Consider the following 8,324-nt stretch of genomic DNA (forward strand, 5'->3'; position numbering starts at 1 on the left):
CAAAACATTTTATTTATTGTGTGTGGCAGGGTACATGTGTATTGGTGTACGTTGGGGGCGGGGGTTGCTGCACCAGAGAATAACTTGTGGAAGTCAGTTTTTTCCCATCTACTGTGTGGGTTCTGTCTGGAGCCCAAACTAAGTTCATCAGGCCTAGTAGCATGTGACTTTACCTGATAAACCACCAGGCCAGCCCCAGGGGTGAAGTTTTGACTGCATTAAATCTATGGCTTAAGATTGTTAAATCTGGAAATAGAGAATAATTTCCCAGATTCGTGCCCACAAGATTGTTCTTCTACATCTAATTTAAACATAGTTTATTCATTGAGTTCTGGTTGTCGTTTCTTAAATAAATCTGTGTTCAAGTACAGGAGAGAAGTCAGAATTTGGAGCTGTTTCGTGTGCAATCAGTTTCTTCCAACCTTTTATTCGATGACATCACTGTCCGTCCACCTCTTAACTTCTACTTCTCCCCATTGTGAATCCAGTCTTCTTGTTGGCATTGGGAGAGAGTTGGTGGGGAATTCACAAAGCATGTAAGTAATGTTCATGGTTTTCACTTCTCTCGGAAGTGGGGTGAGTAATGGTGCTGTAAGTACAGGTAGGGACAGCACCAGAAACTCCATCTGGTTACAGGTGGCGTGCTATGGTCTTTAGCTTTGGACGTGGGTCCAGAATCCCAACATTTAGAATCATGACAATTTTTGCTTTCTGAAAATTCAATGAACACAACTTCTGTAGTTGGGTTAGTTTGATGTAATTTTATTTTAGTAAAAGTATACTTGTGTTTAATTTATTCTGTTATCCCCATATAAGAAAACAAATGGAAATAGCTAATTTTTTAGTGAAAAAAAATGCATGTAGTCATTTGGCCCATAGACACATTGACAAGCTTTGTTCATGAAGAGAATTTAAAGTAGATAGTTTTTGGAATGTGTTATAAAGCAGAGCAGGAATGAAAATGTGGGTCTGAGAGGGATGGAATTTAAATTTCTGAATAACCCAAATATATTCTTGCATGAAAATTTGACTCTATCCTGATTGAAAAACACACATTGTTTTCTTGCATAAAAAATGGACTTTGCCTGGTGGGGCTTGAAGTACCAATAACTGTCAGCTCTCTATTATGTCTCAGTTCTGGCACAAAAAGGCAGAGAAATCCTCTTGCCTCACTGATCTTCTGCCTTGCCAAACCAGTTGTTGTGGTCATGGTCATCTTCCCAGGACTTTTCAAAGCCTTGGTTGTCTGTTCAATTGCATTTGCTGTCATCAGTCACAGGAAAGCCAATTGGTAGTTTATCTTTAAGGAAGGAATAGCCTTCCAATAAAATTCAAGCATAACTTAAAATCATATGCATATACACACATATTTCTAAAATCTTAAATAATATATATTCAAAATTAGAAGTTATTACAAATGGAGAATTAAATACAAACATGATCTACTCTGTCCAAACTGCAATGACAGCTGATTCTCTGTCTGCACTATTGCAGCAGGATGCAAGCGGTATGCTCTGCGCTTCCTGAAGGCAACTGTGGACATTCATGATCTCCTAGAACCTCCCACACAGGAAAATGAAGGTGGCTAAACCAGGTTCATGGAGAATATCCATGACAGGTGCTGGAGAGACGGCTCCGCACTTAAGAGCACTTGCTCCTTTTCCAGAAAAATTCAGTTGGTTCCCAGCACCTATGTTGGGTAGATCACAATAACCTGTATCTCCAGTTTCAGGGGATCCATTGCCCTCTTCTGGTCTCCATGTGCACCCGTACACAAAAATGCACACATATACATTCAAATAAGACTAACCAAATCTTTAAACTAAAAATAATGTTTGTGTCAGATTTAAGGAATGAATAAGTGTCCTTATTTTTCATACAGATTTATCACTCCTGGTCAGTTTAATATATAAATGAGAAGGAATTTTTCATCATTTAGTCTTATAGGAATTATATTAGATTTCCTTTTAGTGATTATGTTGGGGAAGATGTTTTTTTAATACATGCTGGATGGAAATAAATGGCTGTGTTTTGCTCCAGGTGTATTTGTGACTTTTCCAGAGTAAGACATAATGAATATATTCTCAACAAGTGTTAAACTTACACATTGGAGACTTTTGCCCAGAAAATTAATTATATTGCCCTCTATGATTTCATGATTTTCATATGTATCAATCAAGTTGTATATGCTCAGAACAAATAATATTGAGGCATATAGCATTCTATGCTTAGAGCGAAAGAGGCTGACTTGGAATTCTGGCTCCATCATTATGGCAAGGATTCCTTCTATACCAGCCTCCATCAGTTATGAAAGGAGAGTAACAGCCACATCCTTTCCTGCTCGGTGAATCTCAAATACACATCACACTACTTCAGTAAACTCTGGAGCACCTGCAAGTTCTTGTTGGGAGTGACCTCTTTAAATATATTGCAGTGGGAATTCAATTAAATACAAAATCTAGAACATTAAAACTCCTAATGCAGCAATATCAAACAGCCAGAGGGGGACTAATAAACACTGGTGACACACGTAACCCTTTAATACCCCAGTGGAAACATTTCTCTTTGGGATATTTTACTATTTCTATCTGAAAAACCACAAATATGCCTGAGGAAAGATATGATTGGTTTTTTTTTCCATCTAGTACTAGTCCATTGGAGTGAAGTTTATACCCAGAATTCAGAGAAAGCTCTTTTCTGATCATGCTAGCATTTGCGGTCCCTTGTATGGGGAGACAGGAATGAGTGGCAGGTCAGAGAAGGCGATATATCAGAGGCATCATTCAGATTATAAATGAAAGTATTAGGAAACTTCCTTGGAGAGGGCTGAGTTGTAAGAAACTGAAAATGGGAAACATTTACCCTAGAGAGAAATTCTTCACACAATATTTAGTTTGCCTCCTCAGAGACTACTCCTTTCAATTTTAGAACAATACTGCTCACTGAGATTTTGCAGTTAAATAGCTTTTTTTTTTCTACAACCAATTGTGGACTCAGTTCTAAAAAAGAGCAAAAGAAGCAAAAATGTTTGCAGAAAGGAAAAGTACTGCCTGGCTTGAAGTACTTGACTTGGCTCCTGTGTTCCAGGCACAAAGCATATTTAAAACATAGCTTACTTATTTTAAACACATTCTCTCAAACCTACTTTGCTTAACCAAGCTGCTGAAATGGCATCAATTCGTTTCTAGAATGCTTCCAAGAAAGTTTTTTAAATTTCTTTAGACACCACAAAGAAAGCAAACATTGATAGAATGCCTATAATGAGTACACTGATTAAGAGAAAATTATTCCATCTCATTTTCAAAAGCTGGTATACCTTTAAGAATATATACATATATATTACATGATGGAAGGTTAAAACTTTTAGTTTAATAAGACCAGAGGACTCATTATATACACCTTCCCTTTCTTGCAGGCTGCAAAGGCTCCAAAGGCTAGATTATGTTCTGTAGCCAGAAGCAACACGTCTTATTCATGGAGTAGAAATGGTAAATCACTAGCATGATGCAATAAGAAAATGCTTCCCCTAGACTTCAGGTAGTGAAAACTTCAAGAGGTAGAAACATTTTCTCTCTTATATTTATCACGTTCCTGATTTGCAGTATTTCCTAAATCAGGGTAATAAATAAAATGAGCTTTCATTTCCTTTGTTAGAGCTTATGGCTGGACATGAGGTATAAAGAGAACTGTAAAGAACTGGAGCAGCTGAAGGAGAATGCAGAGCTCAGACTGGCCCAAAGAGCATGGAGCTCTTCATCATAGCCCTATACATTTGTAGATATTAATTTTGCAACTACAATAATTATTTGTTGATGACCATGCACGATTTCTTTTATGAGAGACCTCTTATGTGTTCTCTTGTTAAAGTCCCAACCCCTTGTAGACCAGGAAAGTATGTGCTCAAAAATCACTTCCCAGTGCATTGAAATAAACTTTCATGCTGAATTTTTTTTTTTAGTCAAGTAAACAAGATGAAGTTAAAATGTAAGGAATAAACAACCATAGACTCTTTATATCCAAAATCAATAATTCACTTGAGATGGCATATGCTTTAGAAAAGTATTTTAATTTTATTCTTCCAAATATGATGTGTTTATTTTATACTGATGCAAACCCAAAGATTGCACTATACTGTGGAGACTCATATAACAGAGGATCATTAAATAGTGGAGTAGTGGGGCCTGCAGGATATGCTGTACAAACTAGGGTGTCAGATCACTTTCTTTAACATGTCACAACATTGTTGCTGAGGAACATATTTAAATCAACTCTGCAGGACTTAACTGAAATTTGGCACAAATGTGTCAATTTCCAGGTTTGTCTTGCAAGACCTCCTTTAGGATAGACTTCAGCATGGAAAGGCATGCAATGTTTTTGGAAGAATACAAAATTTACACCTGAAATTTCATAGAATTTTAAGGCTAAAACATGGGTGGGTTTATTTCATTTCCAGGTACAAACCACATTAAGCTTCCAGTACAAGCCCCAAACCAACTTTGTTATCTCCTGCATTAAGATTCTTTCCTTCTATTAAAACTGAGAGGACCAACTGGACTCCTGGTTATAGGGTCTGCATATAACCCAGTCCAATTAAATCAATATTATTTACTTTGGCTAATAGAAAGGTTAACTCTCTGGTAGATAGAGCCTCCCAATTCAGTACTACCATTTGCTGTTGGAAGTCTGCAGCATTCCAGAGCTTTCCAATAGGCAAATTATTCTGAGACAGTTTGGATTTGGCTTTGTCAAAACTCATCTTATAGATAGCAAGCCCACCTTTAAAGGCCAATACAGCCCATTCATGTGTGTTGTTCCAGAAGAATCTATATCAACGTTACTACCAAGATTAAAACAATCATATTTCTAGAAGGCTATCTTAATTTGGATTACTATTGCTATGATTAAGCACCATGACCATACGCAAGTTGAGGAGGAAATAGTTTATTTGGCTTATGCTTCCACATCTATAGTCTATCACTGAATGAAGTCAGGACAAGAACTTAAATATGGCATGAATCTGGAGACAGGAGCTGATGCAGAGATAATGGAAGGATGCTGCTTACTGGCTTGCTCCCTTTGGCTTACTCAGCCTGCTTCATTTTACAACCCAGGACCAGCAGCCCAGGGATGGCACCACCCACAATGGACTGAGCCCTCCAAGATCAATCGCTAATTAAGAAAATAGGCTTGCCTACAGCCCAACCTTATAGAGGTACTTTCTCAGTTGGGGTTCTCTCCTCTCAGATTACTCTAGCTTTGTCAAGTTGCCATAAAATTAGCCAGCACAGAGGAATTTAATTTCCCATTCTTCCTCTTCCTTGTGTCTGGTACAAGTCTGTCCTCTATAGTCAGTTTCAACTAAGTTGAAATAGTCAGTTGTCTAGTAAGTTAGACAACTTATTCTCCCCCGAAATTTCCTTCCTAAGATTCTGTGTTTCATTTTTTGCCTGAAGTGAAGCCCATAGTTATAGACCTTGTATTTGGTCTCTAGGTTGTCAGATGCCTTTTTCAGGCATTAGTGAAAGCATGGCCTGAAGTTGAAAATTCCACTCTACTACAGGGTTTGGTTCTGAGATCTATTTTGATCATACCAAACTCATGTCCTTTGTTAATGATGATCTAGGCAGCCTTTCCTAGGGTATAGTAAGTTGGTGTGCTACATATATTTAGAACCTGGGGGAGAGCTTGCCCTGCTCCACCAAGGCAATGCCAAAGGCCTTCTCCTGGAAATGTATTTTCTAATATGCTTATTTCACCTCCATTTCTAGTCATTATGAAGTTCACTTTGCTTTCTTAAGGACTGAATATATTTCCTTTAAGTATATGTGTATTTATATGTATATGCTCTAAAAACACAAAACGTTTTAAAATTAAAACAGATATGTGACTCTTTAACTGGGAGAAAAATGAAGCTCCAAAGAGTTCCCATGGGAGTAGAGTCCATCAGCAAAACCAATGTTCAAAATGGAAATAAAGGCGATTGCCTCATCTTTAAATACATAAGGAAATGGTTTTTTGTGTTAGGGGATGTAGCAAAGCAAACAAATGAACAAGTAAATCTGCTTGGCTTCATCCTACTTTTCAAGTATGTGTTTATTGAAAGAATACATTAATTCTCAGACTTGTGAGGTCAAGTCCACATCTTAACTTTTCTTTAGTGAGAACTCATTCCTGAAAATGAGTGATGTGGCCAGCTATGATCAATGGGGATTATTTTTCAGAGATAATAGTGTGCACATATTATCTATAAATTCCTGGTTCTCATTCAGTAGTATATTAAAAAATTAGTTCCAAACTCAGATACTGATAGACATGTAATAATTTGAGTATACTCAGCTCTCCAGGAAATTTATGTATTTCCCCCTAAATATGTGTCTGCCTTAGCACTGTTTTTGCTGTAAAGAGTGATAACTGTAAAGTCTTTTGTTAAATGTCCTCTTCGCATTGAAGTCTTCCCACATTGCCTGTGAAAAATTATAATCAGTTGACCCTGTGGCCCATACTTCCTTAACTATCCCTCTTTTCTTTTGTTCTGTTCGCGGCATTGAGAGCTTTCTAAAATATTACATAATTTGCCTATGATGGATGCAACAAATATTACATATTGAATGAGACAGAAGATGAGCCAAAGAAATCTTACCTTACTGACAGAACTAAATGGAAAACTTAGGAACACAAAGTCATGGCTGTGGTTGAGTGGCATCTGTACGAGCAATGCATACAACCACAGTCTCATTGCCTAGCAGTCTGGGTAGGCAAAGCAGAGGACTGGAGAAGCCTCCCCTGAGCCCTCTTATAGACAGCAAGCTTTCCAGATTTTATACAACATCATAATGGCCTCCTTTTATATCAGTCTTGCAGCTTAGAAAAAGGATGAAAAGACAGAGATGTTGTGAAGTCCTGATGAAGGAAGGAATCAGAGAATTTAACATAAATGTATTCTGGTTTATGTGATCTGATATATCAAGGTTTTTATCTGTCCTTTGCAGCAGCAGATATCCTTAGATACTGCTAAACATCACAAAATTGTTGATTTTTGTCTGAGAGAGAATAGATTCTGAAAATCTTAGGGCAAAAGGCACAGGGAAATAGAAATATTAAGAAAATAATAAGAAATATTAAGAAAAATAATCTTAAGAATTAGTAATCTTAAATTAAATGAGAGGATGTACTTGAATTTTCTATCATACTATGCCAGCACTTAATCATTTGAAGTCACAAATTCATAACAATCATTAAATATTCTTTGATAATAGGGATTACTATTTTTTGCAGTTTTTTTAAATGTAGCATTTAGCTAACATTACTCTGAGTAGATGCTATTCCTAGGACAACATATGTATGGAATGGCCTATAAGAATATTCATAAGAGGAAACTTGAGGATAAAAATTATATAAAACAGATACATTTATATTTTATTTTATTTTATTTTTTATTTTTATTTTTTTTGGTTTTTCGAGACAGGGTTTCTCTGTGTAGCTTTGTGCCTCTCCTGGAACTCACTTGGTAGCCCAGGCTGGCCTCGAACTCATAGAGATTCACCTGGCTCTGCCTCCCGAGTGCTGGGATTAAAGGCGTGCGCCACCACCGCCCGGCTACATTTATATTTTAAAACAATCAAATAATTTAATGAATATAAAAACTTCAAAAACTGGTATGGAAAAAATTTAGTGGAATAAAATATATGGTTATATTTAGTTCAACGGGATTCTCTCATGTTTAGATATATACAAATACACTCAGGGATGGATACCACAAGGTATTCACTGCCCATCTCTGATGCAGGTTTCAGAAAATAAGACCCAACAACACCTAAATATAAGGACACTAAGCTACTTCAGCATAATGAGAATTTGGAAAATACCATGGGCAACAACTGCTTGCCTCTACACATACTTTTCTCTTAGTAATCTATAGTTCTGGTAGAGTGAATGTATGGGGAAGCCGTCTGTAGAAAGATGATGTCATGGGTCCATTCCTATTTTACTTGCTTTATTTTCTGTATCAAGTAATTGCTTTCAGAATGCTAGGTAGAGAAAAAACTGGACTGACCTGATCCTTACCAACTTAAACTTGAACCAAAGATACCTTAGAGAAATGAATTTATTTTTCTTAACACATACTAAGCAGGTAAGTGTAGGCGATGAAAAAGTTCATAGGAAAAAAAAGTAGGCTCCTATGCACTGTGAGAAGGCAGAGCCTTAAGCAGTTTAAAAAAGTTTTATTTAAGAACTTGACTTCAAATGCAACCCACTCCATTCCACAGTTAGACGGAGTGGTGCTTCAAATGTGAAAGGTAGATCACTCCTGACATATTTGGGCC

General features: G+C 36.9%; 1 pseudogene; it reads right to left on the minus strand.

Annotated features, from left to right (window-relative positions):
* Positions 1-4,465: 4,465 nt before the first annotated feature.
* Positions 4,466-5,772, minus strand: LOC131894706 (voltage-dependent anion-selective channel protein 3-like; annotated as a pseudogene).
* Between the last annotated feature and the right edge of the window lie 2,552 nt (positions 5,773-8,324).

This window comes from Peromyscus eremicus, chromosome 17, assembly GCF_949786415.1.
Source record: "Peromyscus eremicus chromosome 17, PerEre_H2_v1, whole genome shotgun sequence".
Taxonomy (NCBI): Eukaryota; Metazoa; Chordata; class Mammalia; order Rodentia; family Cricetidae; genus Peromyscus; species Peromyscus eremicus.